The sequence below is a fragment of the Rhamphochromis longiceps genome, linkage group LG10, assembly GCF_057381845.1.
Source record: "Rhamphochromis longiceps isolate RC_006_pf linkage group LG10, R_longiceps_female_GT1.1, whole genome shotgun sequence".
NCBI classification, from domain to species: domain Eukaryota; kingdom Metazoa; phylum Chordata; class Actinopteri; order Cichliformes; family Cichlidae; genus Rhamphochromis; species Rhamphochromis longiceps.
In genome coordinates this window covers 22,389,541-22,417,486 of record NC_140566.1, presented here as the reverse complement: position 1 = coordinate 22,417,486, position 27,946 = coordinate 22,389,541, and the positions used below count along the sequence as shown (strand labels likewise).

The 27,946-nt window shown below is 39.9% G+C and overlaps 1 long non-coding RNA gene across 1 annotated transcript; it reads right to left on the bottom strand.

Moving 5' to 3' along the window:
* Nucleotides 1–4,292: 4,292 nt before the first annotated feature.
* LOC146660922 (uncharacterized) lies at nt 4,293–25,061 on the bottom strand. The gene is made up of 3 exons (XR_014913464.1): nt 24,919–25,061; nt 22,861–22,972; nt 4,293–4,837 (listed from the first exon to the last, which is right to left on the bottom strand). It is a non-coding gene; the product is annotated as an uncharacterized LOC146660922 (long non-coding RNA).
* Nucleotides 25,062–27,946: the final 2,885 nt, after the last annotated feature.

Genomic DNA, 27,946 nt, shown 5'->3' with positions numbered 1-27,946 from the left:
GGGAGAGGGAGGTCTGGGTTTCTCCGCTTAGGCTGCTACGGCATTATCCTGTAAGTGGAAGAAGATCGATGGATGGTTTCTTTCTTGGTCGGCGCCCTATCAGTTCTTGATGATGTAAACTCACTTTACTGTAGACAATGACACTGGTGTTCCAGCAGTTTCTAGTTCGTGACAGGCTTTGTGGTTCTTGAGTTGCTCCTGAGTATCCTAATAAATTTCCTCTCATCTGAGGGTGACAGTCTGTGTTTTCTTAGCAGACCTTAGCAAAATGGTGAGACATCTCAATAACTGGAATCCCTGGAATCTGAAGTTGTTTAGATATGGCTCAGAGACCTTCCCAGCTTGAGTAAATCTACAACTTTCCTTAGATCTTCACCGAGTTCCTTGGAATTTCTTATTGATCTGAATATTGGTCAGTCCAATGAGCGCTGTCAAACAATTCCTTTTCATTCTGGCAAAGAGAAACAATCATGATCACTAATGAAAAGTTAACAAGTCATGTCAAGTTAAAAGATGTCACATAACCTTCAGTACCACTTATTAAAAGGTTTAAGCAAGCGTATGTATATATTTGAACCTGTATGTATAGTAAAACAGTCACACTTCCGGGACTAAAGGCAAGTCACACATCAGTCATTTCCTTTTACAGTAAAAATTCAGCTTAATGTTACTATCATGCTAGTGTTTGTAGTTAGAGCTGGGTAAGGTTACTTTAAGTACATGTCAGTGCAATGTCCTTCAGTGTGATGGAAAAGCAGCTGTGAGCAAGTCTGAGCTTCCAGTTGGGAGGAGGATGCACAAGAAGAGATAATTTGGCTCATAGTATTTTCAGATCACTCGGAGGTGGAGCTTCAAGAGTCTCTTATCAGTCGACACAGCTGTACCTCCGAGGACACTGTGATGTACTGTGATGTGTGTCAGACGGCAGATGTAGCGAAAAGCGTGTGTGAATAATGTGAAACCTACCAGCTGAAGGTTTCCAGACAGGACTACATGTTACTCCCTCCAGCAACTCTGTAATCCCCCCAAATCTTAGTTTACTCAACTGCGAACTGAGAATTAAGGAATTTCTGGCACACGCTCCTAAAGGCTGAACCTTATGCCACAAGCATGCAAAGTGCCAGCCATTTCACTTTGCATTGCTTTGAACTATCAAAGTCTATCACTTGCAGACATGAATTAGGTGTTTTGAAACACCCAGGAGACTTTTCACGTTATTTAATGGTTTAATTGAAAGAAATCTTTTTGTTTAATTATATTTTCTCTCTTTGATTTCACAAAAACAGAAAAAATAACTGTGACCATAATTCCACGTGAATATGCAATGTCCAAATTCCAATGCAAATTACTGTATTTCACCAAATATAGCGTGGCGAATGCAAAACGACAGGGGCTTTTCTTGCTGCACGGCTTAGGGACCTACACGTAAAAATGGGGAATTCATCCAGCGAGGGAAATCTCAAAGGATGATGAGATGCTGTCTTTCAACAAAAATCGAAAGGGTACATTTAAGGTCAGGGTTAGGCCAGCATACATGGTTCATCTCAAATTTCAATTCAATTTTGAGTTATATAGCTGTCTTTTTATTTTACCTCATGGCCTCATGTATGAAATTACATGCGAAAAAGTAACAAATACATAGAAGCAACATGCACGTGCACTCACATTTTATTCATATTCTGCTTCATGTTAAGTGGGGTTTAAAAGTGTTTTTCTGCCTTAAATTTACACCATATGTCATAAATGGAAACTTGTCTGAAGTCTTAAGGTTTGATTTGACTTCTCAGATGAATCTATATAAAAAAATATAACGTAGCCTATGCAAGTGGCTGATATCATTACCAGCATTCATGCTTTTGTATGGTATATTATGAATAAATTACCTTGTGGTGATTTCCCAGAGTTTTATATGCGGTGGCAGCCATGATAGAAAAGAGCGAGGACCCTCCTAGGGTTTGTTTGGTTTTTTCAGAGGCAAACATATTTGTCCTGTCTTTGTCCCTTCCTTCACATCTTTCAAGTAGTTTTGGCAATCTCCCTCCAGCTGTTTGCTGACATCTTTGAGTCCTTTTAGTAAAGCTACGATTTTGATTCCTTATATTTTGCTAGCGATTGTTATTTTCTCTGAAGAGTATGAAGAAGAACAAGCTACTTGTTACCTCTAACTCTATTCAAAACGTTTTTGTTTTTTTTTAACACCAGATCTCCTTCCTAATGCAATCTTACTGGAGATTTGTGCTACATCATAACTGCAAACCCTTCTGAAACATTACGGCATAGCCTTAAATGTAACTACATGTTGCATCCACACAGCCTGCAATTACTGTGAATGGTCAGTTCATTACTGTCGATTCCTCTTTCCAGCTACTTTAAGAAGGTATGGTTCCTAATTATAATAAAAACCATGCCTTCAGCCGTAGCATGTCAGCAAATGCCTGTAATATTTCTGAAACTATTAAAATGGACATCAGGGAATTGTGCAAAGAAGCGTGAAAACCTAAAGCATAAATATATTTGCCCCTGAAAAAACTACAACCACAACAGCATTAGTATATGTGCAACACTGTTAGCCACGTTGCTGGAGGAGGTGCACATTAGGTGATTTACATTTACCAACGTGAAACAAAGACTTTGCTTCTCACCACATTTTTGATGAAGCCCACTCGGCCGCATATGATGTAGACATCGCTGACAACATAACAGAGTCAGGACCAGTTTGCCAGTGAACTATTTTTATGACACATTTTTAAATTCCACATTGGCTAACTGATAAATAAGTCAAGGTCTAGGTAGACATAAAATATCTTCTTCCTTTCTTATAGATGTGGGTATTTTTTTTTCTTCATTAAATAAAGTTGTCCCTTTGTTTCATGACAGAATTTATCTGTATATCAGTTTAAGCTTTTGATATACCCCTATTTGTAAAATCCCCTGTTTAAAGCACTGATTGTGTAAATTCACAAATACATGTTGTGGTTGTTGCAACCCTGCTGAGAAAATTCAGTGTGATGGGTATTATCAGGTTCGTTTGGCATGCTTTTCTAATATCGAGAATCAGTGGGAGTTGCGAGCTTTGGAAGGAATAAGTGATTCCTCCTCGTCGAAGATTTATATTCTGACAGCCAGATTGTTCTATCCTAATTACTCCTCCAGATGTTTCTGTCCCTGCCGCAGTCCCCTTACACCTTGTAGCTCTGCCAGCCAAAAACTAACTGGGGTTAACTCCCTAAGTCGTAACGTGCTGAAGCCTCATTCCCGTTCAACTCAGGTGTCTCTCAAACTTGGTACAAGAACATTTTGAACTAGGAGCCCTAGCTGAAATAAAAGACGTTAATAGCTTTCTGGTTTAGTCCATTATAAGGGTCAAGCCTGTATGTATTTAGCTAGCTGGACGATACAAGGGCAAAGTTATATAACATGATATGCCCTAAGATTTTTTTTAATGTGCTATTAAAATGCTGATCTCAGAAGACTGAGTAGTTTTCTAAATGATCTGAGGGAAGGCTACTGTAAAATGAAGGTCACAGATCCACACAAGGTCACAGGAGTTTACAGGATCTAATTAATCCTTTTTGATACGGCTGGTTGATGTTTGTTTTATGAGCTGTGTTAGCATTATTATCAATGAGAAAATCTTGATGACCTTTGGAGTAAGAAAAAGTACAAGACAGGGCCCTTTAGTAAAGCTATTGAAAGCTTCCCCCCAGCTCCAAACCCTTCAGCTTACCCCCAGGATGTGTTGTGTTTATTGACACAATCTAACCCACTGGTAGTTAAAACACACATGATTGCACTACTCATCAGTCTATGGGGTCATGGAGGCACACAGCAACGTGACATCTGGGTGGGGTGCAACGGGTTGTCCCTGCATGCATGCACACAAAGCATTTTGTGTGTACTGATGCATATCTGTATCATACATTCAACAAACACACTCATTAAGATGCAGCATGCACTCTGTGTAAACATACATTAATCATCACATGCTTTCCTCACACAAAATTCCACAGCGAACCAGCAGATTCATTAATCAGGTTTAATTCTGCCCTCTGAAGGGCATTTTAAAGCAGATCAAACGGATAAATGGAGAGTAAATGTCAAAGTCTCTTTCTTCATCTTTACAGCAATAAAATCTATTTGCACAGTTCCATTCAAAAACAATTAAGTGCTTTACACACGCGAACAGTAAAAGTAAATACACTCAAACACCACCGGTAGGTTTCACTTTCCTCTTTTATTCATGTCATTTATTCATTAAATGGTCATAGAAGCAAAATAAGAGTCATGTGCAAATAAACAAACACAAAATGAATCTTTTGTGTGCAAAAATTATAACAAAGATTCCTGCCCAGAATTAGACCTCAGACATTACTGGGTTGTCTCCAGTTAATGACTGAAGATTGTAAAAACTTCATGTTTCTCAGGTGACCTGTTAAGGTTTTTACAGGATTTCCTAGAATGATGGGAAATATCTTATTGCTAATTTACAAGTGTATGGTCATCCGTTTGCAATAGAAATGTTGTGTATTTTAGTGCGTATGCTGTGAAGTTAAATTTGATATATTTGTAACAGGTGTCTGATTCCTTCTTCTGCAGATAGTGGACCTTCATAATGCAGCTCCATCGTTGCAGCAAAGACATTCCAATAACATTTTGAAAAGAGTCCAGCATCATCCTGAGAGCTGATCCTGTAAGCTGTTGCAAACTTAAATGAGACAGGAAATGCCCATGTTTTCCTCCTCTTGTCAAATTCAGGGTCGCGGGTGCGCTGGAGCCGATCCCAGCTACCATAGGACGTGAGGGTACACCCTGGACAGGTTGCCACCTTGTTGCAGGGCTAAAACAGAGAAACAGACAACCAGTTACACTCACGTTCACACCTGTGGGCAATTTAAAACCACCAATTAACTTAATGTTACAGAATGCTTATTAATGATGTGACTATGTGACAGAAGTAATAGGATAAATTCTGAAATTTCCAGAGCTATACTCTCGCTCAAATTTAGTCAGATGCAAAACTGATCGGACAGCGCTTCACAGTGTAAATGGATAAAGATCTGAAACATACTGCAAAAAGCAGCCCAAGAGTTTCCCAAAGCAAAGAAATGGAAAATTCTTCAAAACCAAAGTCAGTCCCTCGATTTCATTTCATTAAAGCGTGCTTCCAGTTACTGAAGACAAAACCTGAAGGTACAGAGGCCCACAAACAAGCAGTAACTGAAGGTGGCTAGCAGAGTGGCTCACAGAAAGAAATGCAGCCTTTGATGCTGTCCATGGGCTCTAGACCTCAAGCAATCATTGACTGATCCTTTTATTTTAAGTTTTGTTAGCTTGTCTATTTAATTGTGAGCTTCTAAAAAAATACCTTGAATTAAAGCTGAAACTGATTGTTTGGTTTACAATCCTTTGTTGTGGTGTACAGCAAAACAAATTCATCGAACTGTATATAGATTCATTTATACCATTCAAACATTACAGGCCTGCCATCAAACACCCTTAATCGTGATGCCTGTCAAATGAAATTTAGATCAAATGTATAGGAATTGTGCATTGAAAGATGAGTGGTCTATGTTAGTAATCTTGCTTAGCATGCTAATGCTATTCCATTCTCTATGTGTGCTTATTTTAACCCGGTCTCTCTGTAGTTCTCGTTCTCTTTGCCAGCAGTAGTGGACAGATGGTTAGATCAAACCCCATCAAACATTTACAACCTCACTGACACAGCCTCCTCACGGACGCTCACTCCGTGACATCACAGAGGTCCACCCATACCACCCCCACATGTGCATACAGATACAGTACCTAACCTTGTTGCAAGCTTAGAATTCTTTTATTTTGCTGAACTGTGAGTTTAAATGCATTTTGCAGTAGTGTGAATCGTAGAGAAACTCTCCCCTTCAACACTGACAGAAACGATCCTATATGCTCCACTAGACTTCAGGTTCATGCCAGGTTTCCTCTATATTGTTAAGATTTTGGTCAAGGACTTCCATCAGGACATATTGAATCCATCAGACTTGTTTTACTGCAGCCTCTAGTCCCTGGGGTCCTGTATCTCAAATAAGCGGAGAAGGACGTTAGAGGAAGGGAGGACAAGGATGATGAGTCAAGAGAGAGAGAGAAAAAAGTGAGAGGAGGAGGAGGAGGATGACAGTGTTGAGGAGGATGGGAAAAGAGAAACGTGTATGATAAGCAGCCAGGCAAGGAAAAGAAGGAGGAGGAGAGGTGGAGGTGGCAGAGGAGGAGGCACGGGAACTAATATGGACAGCTGCACTGCTGTCATGTTGCAGTGTCCTTCAAGCTTTCAGTAAAACAACAAGCAGAGTTTCGCGCCCACTGAATGATGACGACAATGTGCAGAAAAAGACGCTTTTCCGCAGAAAAACTCAGAAGACCCTGGGCGTCACTTCGTCACTGAATTCTACTTTTACCTTCTGACCTAAATGCAGGTTTTATTTACATTGCTATGCACCAATTCTGCTGCTCGGAAACAATATTTTTTCTATGAGAAACACACATAGACGCCCACGTAAACACGCAGAAACATCATCAGCGCTGACATGCAGACAAATACGTGCAACAGTTAAAAAGATCTTAATAACCATCGGTCTGTTTCTCTCCAACAATCCCACTGAGATTTGGTTGCCAAGTCAACCACGGCCACGTCGATGACAACCAGGCAGTAGTCAGCTTGTCTTCACCTCTATTGTGAATTCAACTGAGTCAAGCTCACCGCTTGTATTGTGACTTAGTGTTTTGCTCACTTTTCTCAGAAAAAAAAAAGAGCAGCTTGCCGTGGTTTAAGTTTACGGTTTTGTTTGCTGGATTAAATTGTACGTTTGTCTATATTATGCCTTTTTGCACAAATGAGTCACAGCTGTGTCTTTTCCCAGGCTATGAATTGGCTTGATGAGATCAAATATCTTTCAAGAAGCAGGGTAAAGACAAGTGGTCAGTCTAGCCAAGCCAGCAGGATTTAAAATTGCTAGCTTTACCAACAGGCATAGCAAGTTTACTTGTGAAGCACATTTGAAAAACCACAAAGACCATTTGAAGTGCTTTACATAATGAAGAACTTCAATGGCAGTAAATAAACTCAGAATTTCTGCGTTTCATTTGCACTCTGGATAGTCATCAGACACCCGATGAAAATAGAAGCCACTGAGAGGCTGGCAGCAGTACTTTAAACTATTTTCTGACACAGAGAGGTGAAGCACTTCACTTTTCTTAACCTTTGTTGGGACTCTACAGTCACAGTTTGTCAGTTGAGGAACAGGAACTTGAAGGAGCCTTCAGCTGTGTTGCAAAAATACTTTTTTCCTTCTTTTTTGTAGAAAGTTGACAGGTCATCCTGAGCTGCAAACAAGATCCATTATAACTCTTTTATAATGACTTTTAACTCTGAACTTCAAAAACTTTCTCTAGGTTAAAATAAGAATAACAACATCTTGAGTCAAAGTTTATCTGAAATACAGGTGCAGGTTTGAGCAAACAAACCATGAGGTTGCACCAGATGGCATGAATAGCCACCTTAATGGTTATTGGAACACCACTTCTTAGACCTGTATAGCACTGGTGTACGATAATAGATGGACATAAAACCATGGTAATGATGATGTATGTTTCAGTGTAGAAATGCTGAACATTTCACAGGATTTTGATGAAATGTGCCTCAGTGGAGGAAAACTGCCTCTGAGGTCAGTACTGCTGGAGCAATGCCTAATGGAGCTTAAAGTCGGACTGCAACAGAGCGAGAGAAACCTCGGGGAAAGGGTGTTACTTGTGCCACAATATATTTTGGTACAAAAAGCTGCAATCCAGATGAGATATGTTGTGTTTACAAACTGCAGGAAGACTTTAAATAGCCTTACCATCAGGAACTTTGCACGTCAGAAAACTGCCTATAGCATGCTCATACCGTATTAACTACGTGTTACTTCTTTTGAACAAAAAAAATGTAAAAATAGTTTTAATTCGTGTGCAGGTGTCATCAGACGTTTGCATCCACTCTTCATGGTATCTTTGGGCTTTTAATAATTGCTTTAAACTGTTCTTTGAGGAATGTTTTCATGAGTAAATGTGAGGCTTTGAAACCTACAGTAAGAACACTATAATAGCTGTCAAGCATGGTGACAGTAGCATCATGCTCGAGGGCCGGTGTCCTGCAGGTTGTAGTTAACACCCTGGGTCAACACACCTGAATCATATGATTAGTTCATTACCAGGCTTCTGGAGAACTTCAAGACATGTTGAGGAGGTAATTTAGCCATTTAAATCAGCTGTTTTGGATCAAGGACACATCTAAAACCAGCAGGATACCGGCCCTCGTGGCCTGGAGTTTGACACCTGTGCTCTAGGGCTACTTGTGATATTTGTACATTGCACAAATGGGATGAAATAATGAATAAGGACGACTACCACCTTCTTCAAGGTCATCTCAAATTAACAGTTAGATAGTTGAAGGTTGGACACAGTTAGGTGTTCCAAAAGGATAATAATCACAAAAACACACATACAAACTTTTTTTCTGAATGAATTAAGCATTAAACTTCTGAAATGGCTTTCCCAAAGCCCCGATCTCAACCCTATTGACAGTTTGTGGTTTATGTTTAAAAGCCGGGTCAAAGAAATCCTAAAAAAAAACAAAACCAAAATTACCAAGATATTCATGTCCCTGATGAGTGTATGCAAACCTCTGTCCACACCTGTAAATCTGTTTCCACAAGCCCCACTGATAAGGGTGGTAAATTTTCACAAATTTACAATGTGAAGCTTTAAACTAAAAAAAGAAATACTGCATTGAGGCCTTTAATGGTTTAAACACTGGTACTTTACTTACTAGCTGCTTGAATTCCAAGCAGTGATATGACATGACTGAATGGTTTAAAGTTATAAATGCTTCTGAGTAGCACAAAGAGGCTTTTATAGCATATTGTTACACCTCCACCTATAATAATCCATATGAGTCGCCATGCAATTTTTTTGCAGACAGGTAATTTACTCCTAATGACACCGGGCACACAGGTTACCAAAACAAAAGTGGCACAGACTAACAGAGGTCACAGTAACACGGTGACGTTGTTTGCAGAGAGGCAGAAGTTTCTAACGCTTGCAGATTGAAAGGCCATCTTTCATATGAGATGATTCAGAAAGATGGTTTGCAAAATATTTCTTTCTGTTACGCCTCCACCCATACACGCACATTTCAACACACATACACGCCTTAGCCTTGAGAAACTCAAACCCAGAGCCGGTGAAGAGACTAAATGCTCTCTCCAGTGTTGACAGTGCTTGACTCATTCTGCAGTGTCCCTGCAGTCATTGAGATGCATAGCGAGGTCTAAACAGAGCTCTGCCAAGTTGTGGGCACCCATTTAACCATCGCAACGAACACGCGCGCACACACGCACATGCAGGCACAGATTCAGAGCGAGGAAGAAACACAGTGACCAGGCTCATATTAAAAGGATATTCATTCGGAGCTCTTAATTCTGTGGTGTAAATGCAGAAAATATGTGTAATTGTAAAGTTGATGTTTTTTTATTTAGTTAGTTTTCATTTACAATCCAACATCAACACTGGTCATAAAACCTGCAAGAGCATGGCCATGCTAGGTATGCTTTAATTAGGCAAGCCATTATTTCAGAGCTAAATACTAGCTGAAGTGTTCTAGCGTGCTAACAGTGAAAACAGACCACTATGTTAGCTAAACATTTAGCATGCTAACATCAGTCTAGCACAAAACATAGCTGAGGCTTTCAGATATTTGTATGGGTATCCTGGAAAAGTTCTTTCCAGCAGAGCCCAGAGGAAGATTCGGGGAGAAAGTAAAATCATTCAGACTCATATATCTGGACCACATTTAAAGGTGCTCTATCGGGTAGGTATTTTATAGTACGGTGGGCCAGTGGACAGAGCACACCTGTTATATTTGGATCAAAACAGTTTCCTCTATTTACTTGCAGACAGGGCGCATTAAAAGCACCATAATATTTGGGTCAATAAAAATATAAAATGTAGCTTTTAGTTTGCATTTGTATCTTTTACACCTCTCTTCCACAGCAAAGAAATAAATAAAATAAATCTTAGCACTACAAAGGAAAAACTGAAGTTCTTTTACCCACCTGCTCCTTTGAAAAGATAAATAACGCCACTTTTTTAAGAAGCTCAACAATTTCTCAAAATTTCTATTGGGTGTGACAAAAATATAAAGAAACAGGTTGGTTTAAAGGTTATTCGGGCTCAAGCTAAAGCACAAGTTTCCTAAGCATCAGTGTGAGTCTGGTATCCAGCCTGATATTACAATCAGCTTCTATAATAGTGATTTTGTGGAATGAGCTTTTCTCTCTTGAGCCAAATGTTGGCTTATACCCCACTAACCTCAGCTTTTCTTCTTTAAAAGTCATTTTACTTTAGAAGAAAGCATCTCAATAATTGTATTTGCAAAAATGCTACAGGCATTCACTTCCTGTAAAGTCAATTAAATTTGCAGCCCAATAAGACATCAAATCTAAGTATTACCACCAGTGTGTTAGCTTTGCATGCTAATATTGTGCTTTAGCTCAAATGTCCTCAAAGCATACTTGTAGCTCCCTGCTGCTAGCATGACTTTACACTCTAGTCTTGTTTAATTGTGACTCTTGAATCATCTAACATTGTTTACTGGGCTGCAGCTACTGCTGCTCTATAACAAATAGCAGTAAATGTGTCACACTATACTGAACTTAGCTTAAAATTCACCATCAGTCTTTTTATTGTCATTAACAATATGCTTCTATTAATGGAACTGACAGATGTGCAGATACTAGCTATCTGTTATCACACCTCTGCTGTTGGTAAGTAACTAAAATGTAGTGAAAAGACCACATGAAACTAGAAATAGCAAGAAAGTTTTTTTGCATACACATTCAGAAGCAGGTGTGTGTGAGCTGTAAGAAGCAAGAAGTGAAACAAAGGTTAAAAGGCAGTGGTTTATCTGTATGCATGTAGGGAGAAAGGTTAGCACCATGAGAGATAGACAGAGATGTGTTGTTTTGTAGTTAGATTTCTCTTCTTCCACTAAGTCACATTTACCCACCAAGAACATGATAGTATCTAGAAAGACTGGCAACAGCTGTATTAAATTTGTTGTAAAGAGTCACTCCCTTTTAACTGGAAGAACCCTCCAGCCCAGCAGAACCATTAACCATTTATTACGTGAGTTGAATCTCTGTCTTTAAGAGGGAATCTTTTTATATATACATAAATGACACTGGTAGTGTCAATAACCTGATTTTGACCCTTATATTTACATTTTTACATTACCAATTCAGTTGAGATTTGCTGCCAGAAAAAGACCAACATTCATCACACACAAGTGTCATGCAGAAGGACACTTGAAGAATCTTGCTATTATTGCACCGGTGTGAAATCTTTTTTTCCCCAGTCCTCTCCTCAGCCATGCTCAGAGCAGAATGGATCTTTTCTTTTTGCACAGAAAAAATAATAATCACATGATCATGCTCTTCTAATTGGGGTCAAGGAGAAATAATCATTTAAGAAGAAAGATCTCCCTTCCTCTCCTTTTATCGCCTTGCCCCTTCATTTTATCATCTTCTGGGGACGGTGTCACAGCACACACACAAAAACGCGACCTTGCCGTTCCACTCCAATTTATAACAATTGCTGTGTGTGTTCTATGTCTGTATGGGCTGTGTGGGCTTGTGTGGATGTGATTGTGTGCATTTTACATGTGTGGTCATCTTATAAGGCCACAAAGGAAGCTTCTTTTTGTTCTCCAACAAAAGCACCTGACAGAAATGTCTCAGATATCCTAACAACTCTAGACTCTACACACACACATGCATGCAGAACAAACACACACACCTGAAGGCAGAAACAAAGGATAGAAGAGCATGCAGACAGCAGAAGCGTGACTGTGCACATGCAACGTCATTTTCTAGGAAGCTCTTTAATTCCTGTAAGAGAGAAACTGCATTGTCATTTCTAACAGAGAAGCCATTTAGTTTCTGACACAGAACTGCAGCATCAACGTTAGCACTGACTAACAGGCACAAGCAAGGTTTCAGAACATCTGACTTTACAAAAAAGTCTTACATTTAAACTACAGTGCAGCAGTTGATGGTGACGTCAGGCAGCTCCTGTCTTTCCCTGACTATGGTTATTTACACTCACACTGCTGATTAACACACCCCACTAAGATTGTGGGGTTTTTCTCAGATGAACGTTGAAACGATTGCTTTTATCCTATTCCTCATCTTCTCCCTGGAATATAATGCTTGTGGAGTGTGCACTGTATATGCTCTATACACTGTGTTAGCAAACTTAAAGGCTGTGTATAAAAGATGGACATTTAATTTGCTAATTGCCTAATTGATTATATTTTATGTGTTTTTGATGTGAGTGGGGCAGAACAGGTTGTATTTGCAGTGTGATCTTCTGAGGATATAAATGAAAAGTTACTGTTGTGAAATTAAAATGAAACAATGCTTGTATCAGATGGGACATTTTAGCCTGTTGGTATTTGATTGCTAGATAACATGATGACATCATATATCAGGCGATTTAGCGAATTATATCAAGATTTCTTTCACTCTGCTTGCTTTTACTGCAAACGACAGGTAGTATATAAGACAACAGGATTACCATGACAACCTAAAAGTGTGATTGTAAGGGGTTTTTCTGAGATGAATACGGATTCTTCCTAATTAGTGTGAAGTAACATACAAACCACATACTAGTATTTCATTCATCAGAACTGAACCGCAGACTTCATGGCAGACTTGGAGTACAGTTACCTGCACAACAGGCCATATTATTTGGCACATAATTGCCTTCAAAACACAAAACAATGGTTCAGTCACACTAGAATAAAAATTGGATGCTAACATCCTTGTGACTAGCAAATATCAGTAGTTGCTCTGCAAGTCGGATTTACCAGCTGGTCACCAACTATTTTCAATCCTAGCAACCTGTCTCCAAGCAACTGGGGTCTGACTTGGACTGACTGCAACCAATCTCAGACTGTTTGCAAATAATTGCTGTGTAATTCATTAATGCAGAGTTTGCTAAAATGTTAAACTCAGTAACACATAAGTGTGACATATGTGTGTTACATATGTGTGACACATTTCATTACAACAGGGGACTCAGACTTGACTCGACTGGTTGCCAACTGGTTGTATTCTAGTTATATTCCTATTCAAAAACAAGGTTTTCTGTTTAATGTGAACTCTTGTGTTTGTGGACAGCCACAAATGTATCATCCTCAATCAGTTCATCACAGTTAGTTGTTGTATTATTAGAAACAGGTTGCATTTAATTGATTTTATTCAATGGTCACCATCTTGATGCACCAAAGTCACTTTGAAGATGGCAACTGACTGCAACTGGTCCCTGAAGTAACCATTAAAGGCACCGCACTGCATTTGGGTCACAATAATTTTGGTTGTGTCGTAGTCTCCAGCTACTGTTTTCCCCGAGTATGTCTGTTGCACAAATCTGTTGGGATTGACTCACTTTTGGAGCAAGTCTCAAGCGGTCATTCAGAGATTTTTTTTTCTCACATTGGGTTTGCTTTCGCTTTGTCCGGTGAAAAATTGTTTGATTGTTCAGTTGACGCAGGGATAGTGTAACTGTTTATCAGCATTAGCGTCATTTGCACAGATGGTGGCACATTTTCAGGAGTGAGGTTTGATGCTTTGCTCATTAGCACCTTGTCAGTAAGGAGACAGTAGTTATTCTGACGCCTCACTCTGATTTTACAAACAGATCGACTAGAACTTCATCTTTAACCTTTACAATCAGAAACGTATTTCACACCTCTCCCACACATTTGCACCTCATCTCCACCTTGTTTCTTTTTAACATTTTTTTGCCTCCTCCTGTTGTTTCTTTCACCTCCTGCTGTCTCCAACTCGCCTCGCCCCATTTTGCTTTTGTGTTTCTCCTCCTGCTCGTCACCATCATCACCACTATTTTCCCAGCCTTCATCTTTCTATCTTTTGTGGTAGTCTGGAAAGCACAATACTCTGCTTTCGCACCAACAGACTCGTCATAGCAACAGAAGTGACTGTGACAGGCTGTATATCTAGGAGAGGACAAGAAGAGGGAAAATAGAGGGATGAGAAGGCAGTCGGGAAAGGAGGCAGAGGGGTGGAAGGAAGAGATGCTGAAATTTGCCTGCCTGATGAAAGATACTGTGGGGAAAACAGCAAGCTTTGCTATCCGAAAAGATAAGTAGGTCAGTCCTAATCTGGGGTTGAGTTTAGCATATAAATAAATAATGCAGTCAGCTTCACAGCAAAAGCACCATCTAGGTAGAAAAACTCATAAATATAGAAGCCAACTGCACTGCACTGTGTGACCTACGCTGCATCCAGCTGCCGTCCACTAATCTTCACGTCTCTGATCACAGCATCAGTTTTGTTTTCTAAAGTGCAACGATGATGATGTACAGCATCATAGTGGCGAACAGACGTGTGGTGACAGAGGCAGATGTTGTGTATAGCCCGAAAGAAGCTAACTGTAACAGAGCCAAGATACAGCAGATAGCGAAGAGGTAATCAGTACCAAATGTTGTCACTGCATGCATGTGTGCAGAGAGAAGAGAAAGCCTGGACTTTGTTGAGGAGATGGCACTGTTGGAGATATGAGGTGCATTAGACAGATGGGACATGTGATAGGTCACATCTGGTAATGGGTGGAGAGGACAGGAGAGGAGATGCTGGAAATGATAAGACAACAGCACAAAGTGAAGGTAGTAAAAGGGCAATGCACACTCACTGGCCACTTCTAATGCGATCCAATATAACAGCTCTGCCATAAACACTACTTTTTCCAAGCATCTATTGTTTTTGTTTGACTGCTAAAGGTTATAAGTCTACCGGGGTCATATTGGTTGAAGGGCACTATATTTAAGTGCTCCTAATTACCTGGGACATAGAAATGCCCCTCCTAGATTGGCATTTCTCAGTAATAAAGGTTACTGTTTTAATCATAGCCTGTCTATACACCCACTGGTTTTTGACTCTTTATTTTGAAGCTTCAACATTAGCATTTTGGCTGCTACCATGTTAGCTTTTCAGAGCATGAAGTCACTGAATTTGCATGATTATGGAGCAGAAATACAGAAATAGTTCATTATTAGCTAAACGATGTGCAGACACAGGTATTTGCTAATTAATGCTATGTAATAATGCTATGTAACTGAAGCATGAGCTTCTTAGACTGCTTCTGCAGTACCACACAGCAGACTGTCAGAAATTACATTGACAATGCTCCAAAAATCCACAAACACTACAAACATAACTGAGAGGTCCAGTTCACTGACTCCAGTTAGCTGAGGTGAAGCAGCACAGATGCCTGTGTTAGCAGTCAAAGCAGCCATCCATCTGGATGTGTTAAAAAATGCCCATCTTACAGTCTTTATAGAGGGGTATATAATAGTATATTTAGGTACATCGGTCGACTTGCCTTCTTCATTTGTCATTATCACGCTCACCACATTAGTAGAAACAATGTTTTAACTTGTTGATGGTTTAATTAAGAAGCTAGAGTTTGTCATGAATGATAAACATGAAACAAGTAGCCTAGCTTTGTTCAGTTTGATGCCATTCTCAACTCAAATGCATTAATACAGACTCCAAAGCAACTTTAAATATGGATACATTTTTAGCACTTATGTTTATAATGTTTTTCCCCCTATTAATACAGTTAATGTCACAGTTCTTTCATGAACATCTAAGGTAATATTTCTGACCCTGAGCCATACACAGCTTTGTTCATTAACCTGGTTCTATAACATACATCTTGCTTTGAGAAACAACACCTACACTTAACCCTGCACTGATATCTGGGACACTGCTGTGCACCCTGGCACGCTTCTTTATCACCATCATCCTCTGCTGATTTTAATCTGCTTTCCTTTACACCAGCGGGGTGTTATAAACCCCCACTTTCATTTCCCTGTGAGCTGAAACAACACCTTCCCTGCTGGCATTATTCTTTAGGTTTCTAATTCTTCTTTGCAGCAGCTCAACCATTTTTAACCCATTCCATACCATTTTATGGTCCTTATGGATAACCATGAGTATGATCTAACATCACACGAGATGTTTCCTGTTATACTAGATTGTTTGTAGTTTCCTCTAAATAATTGTATACAGTAAATACATAACTTTAATTTTGATGGGCGTAACTATATAGGCTACACTGAGAACAGGCATGTATTGCACAGTCAGCTGATGACCTGCCCATAATTGTAACCAATTTCAGTACAGTCTATGTTATTCTGCAAGAAAGTACAGTCTCTTAGAAACCTGATCCATTAACTAAGAGAGACACAGCACTCAAAGACTAAAGAATTTAAATCTATATGAGAACTATTTAATGGCAAAGACAGTGGCTGTCCTACTGCACACCCCAGACAATCAATCATTGGCTCTATCACAGCCAAACCGGGATTAATATGCTAATGGTGCTGTTGCAGTGACACATGTGCACCTTGTAGGTTCATGTTTCAGCAATGTGGTGGCAGACATATCTATTCTTTAACATAATAAGGATAAACCTAAGTGTAATTTACATTTTTCTTGGGTGATTGTGATTGGCTCTTTCTGTTGTGCCATCAATGAAGCCATAACTGTGTGTGACTTTTGTGCAAGCAAAGTAGAAGTAAGCTGCAGAGAAATAAGCCTCTAAAACCTTTCTTTAGAGTCAAATCAACAAACTTTTTATTATTTTTATTTTAATCAGATATCACGGTAGACTCTAGGCGTGCACAATAAAGGTTATATCTTTTCTCTCTCCTTATTCATTTAGACATGCTAGTCAAAATAACTCGTAGTCCATTTGAGCACTCACGATGTTTTCTGCTATGAGCCTCATTCACCCATTCACTTTTTTCTATGCCTTAGTGCTTTTATCTAACATCCACACACACAATCTGATGAATATATAGGGAGAACTCAGGCTTCAGCATCATGCCCAAGGATACTTGGAGTGGAGGAGCCACCCAACTGACTGCAATTTTTACCAACATGGCTTCCAAGTGGAAAGAAATGCTTTTGTAATGACTTTGGAGAGACTTCCTTGTAAAGTCCAGCAAAAATAAAATGCTTATTGAACCAGTTCTCCTGCATGGGACCAGCCATAAGCTGTTATAAGAGTCAAGGTGACTGTGCTGGCATTTGTGTTAATAACAGCATGACAGAGGGTGACTTGTCACACAACACTGTGGGCTTATACAATATTTCAGTACGTAATGAATGAGCGCAGTGGAGTCTCATGTGGACAGACCATCACAATGTCCAGTTTTCAGTGATGAAGTTAGTAGTTTAATTGAGTTGGTAGTTGTCATAATGTACTATGTAGACTAGTTATAATAGATGGTAAATTAACATAACTTTTACACCCGGCTTAGGTAATACCAGAGTGCACAAACGAGGCCGCAGCTGAACTGTCATTTAAGCATTAATTTCATTAAATTTATAATCAATGATATTGTCCAGCGTCTTAATGACGGAGCTCTGATATTGATAAATCTGTTAACTTACACAGACTGTATCCGACTTTCCTTCCTGCCTTCAGATACGCTAACCTTTATTAATATAGCAGCTTTTTCCCAGTCTTACTGACCTTTTTTAACACTAAACCACTGTACAGCACTTTTACTCTCATACATGCTCACTCCACTGCTTTATCTGCAGCAGCTATGTTACTATCTGTCTGTACTATGTTTTTAACCGCTTTATATTTTTCTAAGTTTATCTTCATTTTTAAAGTGAGCCGCTATGTTATCGGTAATCTCACCCATTTTTGTAATTGCTCAGTTGCTTTAAACACAACCCTCTTCGTGTGAACAAGTGAAACCCTGGGTTAACGTGGCACGCTGATGACCAGCTTTAAGTGATTAGGATAAGTGAATACAGATAACGGATTGTTGAAAGGGTTGCCACGGCCAAAACAACAGGGGCGACCATGGCTCAGGGGGTTGGGAAGCGTATCTGTAACCGGAAGGTCGCCGGTTTGATCCCCGGGCTCTCTGTCCTGGTCGTTGTGTCCTTGGGCAAGACACTTTACCTTACCGCCTACTGGTGTTGGCCAGAGGGGCCGATGGCGCGATATGGCAGCCTCGCTTCTGTCAGTCTGCCCCAGGGCAGCTGTGGCTACAACCGTAGCTTGCCTCCACCAGTGTGTGAATGTGAGAGTGAATGAATAGTGGCATTGTAAAGCGCTTTGGGTGCCTTGAAAAGTGCTATATAAATCCAATCCATTATTATATCACTATATAACCCCCTATAAAAAAATTAATAAATACATTTTAAAAAAAAATTCAAGTGTCTTAGCTGCCTCCCCAATTTAAAAAGAAGAAAAGGTTGTTAAAAAGACGACACCTACAGCACCAGGACTGCTTTTTTAAAAATATATTTCCAATATTTACATTATATACACACTTATTTAACTTTTTCAGAGCCAAGAACACTTGTCCACACAGCTGTACCGAACACAACACACAGGAAGTAGGGAAAGCCAAGGTGGTCTAGCCAGGTCTCAGTTCAAAGTTGATGCTTCCAGTCTCCAGCCAATGGCAACCTGCCACCTAGAGCTTATGTAACTGAAAACACAGAGCAAATTTAACAGCACCACACCCAGGCGGTGGGGATCACATACAACAGACAATACAAAATTACGATCTGGGTCATAACAGTCACATGGATGTGAGTCTGAGGCTCTTCATTATAATCCACAGAAAACCTGTGGGCCAGTTTTGTTGCACAGTTTGATGTATAAATGGGCACAGAGGGCCGGCCATAATGGGTGATTTGATTCCCGAGGGCGACGAATGACCTCACCATGTGATTGAACACCAGCGCTGGTATCTCTGGTTACTGTCGTCCTAGCAACAACCGCTAATTCTATGTGTCCAGATCTGTGTTGATGACGACAGCCTGGTTTGGACAGTTAATCTCATCTTATCAGCAGAGTCTTTCTTTTTCCCCCCTCTTTCCCATTAAATCTTGCAGACCCTCATCCTCCTTATTTATCTTATCTTCACCTCTATCACTGTTTCTGCTGTTAGGACAGCACACTGGTTCCACCCAGTCTATATAAATAACCCTAAATGTTGCTTTCATTCATTGTGTTTCTGCTAAAATATGTCAGGGGCCCAGCTATAATTGGGCCTCTATGGCGGAGACAGCCGCAGCCAGAGGCGTTATGTTTTTGGCTTGCCAGTCTGCACAGACACTTGGACTCTGGCATTAACTGTTCAGAGTTTGGTGGCTAAAGGTCAAGGTCCCTATAATCACATCCATCCCATTGTTCTGAATCCAATGTGTCAGGATCCTCTGAAGAGAATTACATTACTTAGCTGGCTTAACTTGGACTGAACACTGAACCAAGTAGAACTTGATGGGCAGAGCTTAAGATCACTGTGACACTAATTTCAAGAAGAAAAATGATAAAATGGTGGCATTTTATAATCAAAAGGTCAGAGATCATGTCTGGACAGTCATGAATTTAAACTGCGACATGACTGGTTGTCAGAGCCGTACAAATGTGGAGCTGTAGCTCCCATTTTTACTACACTGACTGCCTGCTTTTTACAGTGCTTATGGCTTCCTCTTAGCCGTAAGCCATAAGCATTAACCAAAAATGTCTATCTTGTTGTGGCAAGTCTTTAGCATGCATCCTAGAGGGAGGATGATTATTTTTTTACTTTTTGCACCAATTAATGTAATTTATTTTTTACAATAGTGACTGATCTACCAACCCAGGGACAAGAGAAACCAAGAACTTGCTGCCTGAAGTTGAATAAAAGACTATAGGTGCAGAAAACACACTTTGATGGCTTTGATCGTGTTCTGCTTCTTTCCGTGCTGCACTCCGTCACCTTCGAGCGGGTTTCATAAGACCAGTTCAGCTTGCTGGTAGAGTGCAGTGTGTGGCCTGACCGAGCACAGCTGCTGTTTATGATCTCCTGTTGTTATTCCTACCCCATTAGGACACCACAGAGCAGCTGAGGGAAACAACAAAGGCACAAACACACAGGCACCAACACAAAGGCTGAAACTACATCCACACATCCAGCACGCTGATTGATTCTGAACCTGGTGTCTGCACAGCACCTGTTAAAGTACTTTGATTCTATTTCTCGATGTTACACTCTGGCATTAGTAACTGTGTAATTACACATTTGTGATTAGTAATTCCAAGTTTGGTCCGGGATCATGGCACTTTGATGCTGGCAGTGGAACAAACGGAAAAGCTACCAGTCCAGCGTGGCAAAAGTAGGTTATTTATTCAGAAAGGGTGCGGCTCTGATTCGAGGTCTATTTGAAAACCAAACATGTTAATTCAATGTCAAATATACAAACTGAAAACAACAATTATACTGAGGGTTAATAAACTCAATTTATTCTTTAATGACCTCCTTTTTATATGAATCACAACCTTGCTCTCAGTGTTACTTCCAGATGGAGCAGCCAGCTGTTCTTAGTGAAATGCTCTTGCTCAGCACCAGTTAACAGATACCAATGAACACAGTGGAGCAATTAGCAGCTAAAAAGCCAAATATTTCCTGTTAAGAGTCGATGGACAACAAAATGGAAATGCTTAACACAATATATTGGCCACGTTGACACAAAAGCAGCAAATAAATGCAAATATACTTTCACTCCCACTTTCTGTGCAAACAAACCACTTTTTGTTAGCAAGTTTGTTTTACCACCATAAAAGCTGATAACATCAGTATTGTGCTGCTATGTCTCAGTTTAAGAAGAAACAGATCATCAGGTTTAAATAAATAGAAACAAATACTTGTCTATTTATCCAAAATACAGTACTCTGCAAATGTCACGAGGCAAAGTTCCTAATTTGTTTGTTCTTCCAAGGACCCAGGCTTTCTTTTTTTTAAGTGATCTTGAGCAATAATTCTCCAGGCTTTCTGAAGGTCTTTCACAGTTTTTCTTTGGCCATTGGCTGATTTTTCACTGTTTTTCAGTCCAGTCCTTGTAGCTGACTATTTTCAGAGGTTAAGCCACTTAACGCTGATCTATAAAAGATTCAAACATCTAATTTAAGATATGAACCAGTGTTATGCCTACACATAACAGAAAAGTTAGCAAAGAAACCATTTTACATTGTATCTTTAAAAACTTTGTTAAAACACATTGTTCCCCATTTCTTTAGATGAATTCAGTTCAGTTCAGTTTTATTTTATTTTGTTTGTACTGTGCCAGATTACAGCAACTGCCACCCTAAGGTCCTTTATATTGTAAGGTAAAGATCCTACAATAATACAAAGAAAACCCCCAACAATTAGAGTCCTTTTCCATGCCACGTGGCTCAACTCTATTCGGTTTCGGACTTTTTCCATTTCAGTCAAGTACAACCTAACGTGCACGCAGTTGATCTAGCAACGTGGCCAAAAGTCCCATGATGTAATTTGTATGCAACACAAACGCCACAACAAAGGAGCACATCAAGGCGATGGCATACCTACTGCTTGGTGTATGACTCTTTGTCAGACTCAAGGACAACTGTGTTGTTTTTTTGTCACCATTTCCCCTTATGCGCAAGCATGTGGTGAAAGTGGGAAGGAAAAACTCCCTTTAAACAGGAGGAAGCTCTGACAGACCTATGCAACCTAAGAATGTATAAAAGATTTCAAAGTTAACACAGTTTGGCAAACATAAAATTGTATTCTTGCACCAAAAAGAACTGTTAGTTGAAAACATAACATGTCTCACCACTGTGTGAGTGTGTCCTTAAAAGATCTGAAGAATCTGGACAAGTTGAGGACAAAAGAAGAAGCAGCAGGCAGTATGTAAGAAGTCGTGTCTCTTAAAAATAGGAGGAGGGGGGGGAATCCAGCAATGATCCGACATGTGACTGAAAGATGCATCTGGCCCTTGAGATGATCCACCTATTGTTCACTGAAGCCTCAACAGAAATGGTCTCAGTGGAAGGCTGACTCTCAAGAAGCCATTCTTAAAGGAGCCAAACAGTAAGAAATGATGATGGTGTGCCAAATTACACAAGAACTGGACTGAAAATCAGTAGCAACAGATCGCACAGAGTCAGGTGTCCAAATTAGAAATTTTTAGTTTAAATTGTCAGGTGCTCATAAGAGAGCTACAACAGTGAGTCTCTATAATTATGAATGCAGAAAAGTAAAATCAGATTTTCAACAGTTTAGTTTTTTAGACTCACACTGCCAGTGCAATAAAAGGATATCTGGAACTCTATCAGCCATGGATTGGCCTCCCCACAGCCTGAACCTCAGCTTTATTGAAAGCAGTGTGGGACATCACTTAACTGACAATGACACAAAAGGCAACCAACATACAAAAATGTGCTTTGAAATATCCTGGAAGAAGCCTGGAAAACTGTTCATGAAGACTACTTAAAGAAAGATTGCCTAAGAGAGCTTAGACTGCGTTAAAGACTAAAGGTGGTCTTATTATCAAATACTGACTTTCAGGCTTGTCAGAACTGTACAAACTCTGTTTTTGCCTTACATACTGTATTTCCATGTGGGTTTGCACATGTGTCAACAAATTGCTGTCCCCAATTCCCCACATTTCCCCTGTCCCCAAATAACATATAAAGAAATAAGGCATAAATCAAGACTTTCGTAATGTAATCTATAATAGCTTATGTTCCCTTTACTTACTTCCCAACCTGCCACGGCAAATGGTCTGATAGTTACTACTGCACGCTTACAAGTCCTAGCTAGCCACAGTGTGTTTGGTATCATCTGACCTCTTTCTCTCTCTCTCTCTGCTCTTACTATTGACTGTACTGTGACTCAGAGATGTTGTTCACGGCTTCCTTTTCAGACATCTGTGACCTTACCTCCTCTCCTCTCACTTGCCTCCTCCTCCTTTTCTTCTCCTATTCTCTTGGCCTCCAATTGACTTCCCACCTCCCTCATCTCTCTGCAGTCATTCTTCCACCCCTCTCATCTCTGGACATGGGAGAAGGAGTCAGACAAGAGCACAGATGCAGTGACAGGCATAGAAACAGGATGGAGAGCTGTCTCCTCCCAAAGCATATAAAGAAGTGTGAAGAGCTTGAAACACAATCTTTTTGAGCAATGACATCATTATGTGATGCTTTATTAAACTCATTTAGGCTTTATCAGGTGGCAGACAGGCCCGATTTAACTGACTGTCTATTTTCAGCTTTTTATAATCTTTTTAAAATACACTCTTTTTCATTTGAATCCCAGAATTAGACTACCCAACTCCTTACTGCAATCTCTGGCCTCTTTGAGATACAGTACATTGATAAACAAATATTTGAGCCTCTTTCAGGCATAATTGCATATGATGCAGAATTCATATTAGAATCAATGAGTGCAAGCTGCCCAGTCCTAGAAGCAGTGAATCAACCTATTACATTCATACCCGTCAAGCTCTTTTTTTCCCCCCTTGACAACAGGTTTTGTGATTGTAAATGGCCTTGACCTAGCTCACGTACACGGTAGATTGAACCTAAGTCAGCGGTTTTACACTTTGGTTGATGGGCATTGATGATTATGGGCAGCAATAGATCTACCAGATCGAAGATTTTTATTCACTTATGTTTTTACTTTTATTTTTAGGTTTCCTTCATAGTGGATGTTTATAACACTAAATGACGTCATTAACACACCACCCAAATTTACACTCTTCCTCCTTAGGTACCAAGCATGCTTAAGGTATTTCTACCGCTGTGACAATCCACTGGTGGATAAATATACTGGACATAGATGATTGGGTGTTTGCGCTTTTTGTTGTTCTGTGGACTCACACAACTGAGTAGTTTGGTCTGTTATAGCCAGTGTTGGGTAAGTTACTTTAAAATAGTAACTTAGTTACATTACTAGTTACTTCTCTCAAAAGTAACTCAGTTACTTCAAGTTACTCGTTACTTTCAAAGTAACTAGTTACTAGGGAAAGTAACTTTGGTTTTACTCAGAATTCTCTTGTTAATGTGTTTCTTCCATAACTTTGCCAGTCTTCTAGCTTGCTTACTTGCTACAAGTGCACTGTGCCACCTACCAATAGAAAGGATATGATAACGTGCATATTTCCACGAGAGAAATCCCACGCCTGGACCGTCATTGACTGCTGCCATGATTCTAGCCTACGTCACAGAGTCATGTGCGCCTTTTACATCCAACACAAAAACTGCAGTCGTGGTGCTTTCGATTGTACTCAGAACTCAGAAATTCTGCCTTCTGAATAGGAAGATGTAGGTAACACCAGACTGCAGATGAGCTGCATACAGGGCTGGACTGGGAAAGAAAATTGGCCCGGGCATTTTGACTAGAAACTGGCCCACCATTATAGGAAAAATCATAAAGCCTTTGAATGAAAACAAACACTGTTGTGACAGTGATGTGCACTGTTTTGATGGTATATATGCATCAATCTATCAATCGTTTGTTGTAAGATTCAGATAATTATTTTTTAAAAGCTAGACATTTTAAAGTGGGCAAAGTGGGCGATAAACAAACAAGAGAGCCGATCAGCTGATCATTGATCAGTTTCATGATTGAAGTAGAAACGGGAGAGGGAGGGGGGAGAATGAGAGAAGAAGAGGCAGCTGTGCAGCAAAGACACAGAATAACTCCAGCTTTGTGCCTTTTTCATTGTAGCTGAATTACGGGACAAACTGTTCCTTTTCACCTCAATAAGAAACGCGTAATATTTTCTCTGAATACCAGACGGGACGGTTGGCAACTCTAATAACTTATGAACAAAATAAGGTTCAACATCATTAACTTCATAGCACCCACCCAGCTGTGTAGAAACTCCGTCATGCTAGCTAGCACGCAGTACGGAAAAAGTCAGAATAACGAAAATAAACTCCACCTAAGCTTGGTTTATATCTGACCCAGAGAGACTGCAGGTCATAACTTCTTACCTGAAGTTCAGTTCACACTTGGACCGGCGGCCGCCTCGGGTCTCTTTTCCTTCTGCGTCCCTTTTCCTTCATCCACCTGCTGCCTCCACCACTTGCTAATGTTACTGAATCTGTGGAAACTCCGCGATGCCACCACACGAAGTAACGAGTAACGACCCTATCTAAATCCCAGTAACGAGTAACGCGTTCCTGATTTTAGCATAATAACTAGTTACCGTGCTCGTTACCACAATAATAACGTAGTTACTGTAACGCGTTACTTAATAACGCGTTGGTCCCAACACTGGTTATAGGCATCCAAATTTTAAGTCTCACATTTAGCCATTTCCACGTCCAAACTCTTTTTCAGTTCTCAAACTCAAACAAATACTGTAGCATCACTGAGAACTGAAAGTGGCTCAGTTTATTTTATCTTTAATAATAATAAAAAACGACCTGTGTGGCCTCTCCCCCAGGTGTTACAATAAAATTTAACATCATTTTCAAAAATCAGGAGAGTCAGGTCACATGTTAGTTAGGTATTACCCCCATTAGCTTTACGGATCTCTTAAGGTTTCATAAAGATGTATATTTTTTTCAGTAAAGGTTTAATTGAGCGTACCTTTTTTTATTATTATTGTTTTGGGTTTTTTTGGCGCTATGGACTGCATCCCACGCAGAGACTAAAAACCCATCAACTTTCTGTGGCAATACAGACACTCCCCTCTCCTCCTCTTTAATCGGGGTACCGGCGGCACAACAAAGGTTCCTAATGACAATAACTTCCAAAAATGTAGAACCGGAGAGAGATCATTTAGCATATTTTGGTGTCCCATACCTGTTCGCAGATGCAATTTTGTTGTCAGAGAAAATTACACTAAAGCTTTCTTAATCTTCCTGGAGCCCTGATTGTGCGGCACGGTACTGTTCTGACACTAATTTTCATTCCCGATGGCCCCCGCCTGTCACGTTTAGCTAGTTTTTGGGTTCATACCGTGTACTCTCACCCCAGCAATTAACTTAGATTCACTTTTTTTTACTACAGCAATATTTTTGCTGTCTTTTTCTTTTCTTTACTTTTTTTGTAGATTCCAGAACCACAAAATAAACATAAGGAGGAAATAGGTGTAAATCATTAATAATTATTTATGTTTACTTATATTTATTTTCTTCTACTTTGTACAGTGTGCATTTTTCTCTGTAGTTGCAAAGTTTATTGCTGTAGGTTATAGGTTACTTTTTATTGCAGCCGTATTCATTTTTCTGCTGTAGAAATTTGAATTTCCTAGAGGACTAATCTCTTAGTCTATCTTATCTCATCTTATCTTATAGTATCTTATCTTATCGTAAACCTCAAAGTCCCAAATACAGCAACATATCCAGGATTTGTGTTTTTCAGGGCTGTACTGAAACTGTAAATGTTTCTAAGATGCAAACAACATCACATCCAGTGCAGTCAGATCGGAGCTTGAGTGATCTATAATGTGCAAGCCCCCCCGGGTTGAACTCTTGTGACAATAGCTGCAGGTTATTGTTCCAATGCTTCTGATGATGAAAAAGGACGACTACAGAAAAAGTCGAGATGCGATTCTCCTCACAAGCAACATCCCATTACTTAAGTTTAATTTAAGACAATATAACACACAAAACACCTTTCACTCTCAATCCCAAATAGCTCAGTCACATTGAGCAAAGAAAGCACTGACTGTACTGTTTTTTTTTTTGACAACACGCTCACAAACCGACACACACAGTGAGAGGATTGTTGTTTGAAGCCAATTCACCAGGCCTCCAGCAATGACACATGGTCATGTGACTCCTTCCACGTGACCCCCTTGCACTGCATTTCTCTCTGTGTCTCTCCCTGTGAGGCACATCTGCATCGCTGCAATCGAGAGGCTAGAAAAAAAAATCTGACACACACATGTCAGATAAACACACACACAGACACAGTCTTGTAAAAGTAACACATAAGTAAATGCACACAATACACTCACATTAAACTTTGACCTGAACTGTAAACACACATCAACCCTTTGTTGGGCAAAGATACTCATGTGATGATGATGATGACGTGACCAACTTGCAGAACTGCAAAGCTCCACAGTTTATTTTTTTCTTACGCTTGAAGGAAAAAAAAATATACCCTGTACTCTCACCCTACGTTAAAATGCAAAATTGACAGATTTAATTCAGTAATATGAGCTGGTAGTGAGTACAGCGTCGTCCTGGAAACGAGCCAAATGACGACCTGCGAGCACAATTTGACAAGCTAATTATTACCTTCCTAAGCAAGTCAAATGTCATAATGCTTTATCTACACTCTACCAGCGAGCTGTGAGGAGGAATTTCAAAATTTCATCAGGACATTATCCCGTGGCCTAAAAAATAAAGTGCCTTACGTTTAATGACGCAAGCCATTCATCCATTGCACAGCAGCAGAAAACAAGCAAAAACATACTCGTCATCAACATTTTGACACTGAATGTCATATTTTGTGGTTTGTGAAAGGAGCCTAAGTTCTAATGAAGAAGAACGGTTCAGGACACCGAATGTCTGAGGTGCCTTGGACCACTAAGATCAGACGTAATGATGACGAACAGATTTTCTGCAGTGTTTTTAGGTCGCTGATACTTTTCTGCCAGCCAATTTGTCACATTTTGTATCTGCAGTTTCCAGTCGTGACAGCCACCGTCTGTTCCTGTAGCTTCTGTAACTCAGTGCAATCTTACATTTCCTTAAAAACGAAAAGAAAAAAAAAAGCCCGTCCTGTGGTTTACCATCCATCCACGCTCATGAGCAGCTGTTTTAACGAAGCGTTTTAGTTTAGCGATGGAGTAATCAGTGCATGAAGTTATCCTGACTGAGTCTTATCCATATCCATAAAACGTTGTCTTCTGAAGTCATATTTAAAGGATATTAGTGCTAAGCCCGGCTTTCTAAAGACTTAGTGTGATTTGTTCCCAATTAATCCACAAGGCTGTAAGACTTGTGGGCAGCTTTAATAAAGACAGCTGGAAAGACAATTAAAGTCTCAAAAACACCCTTA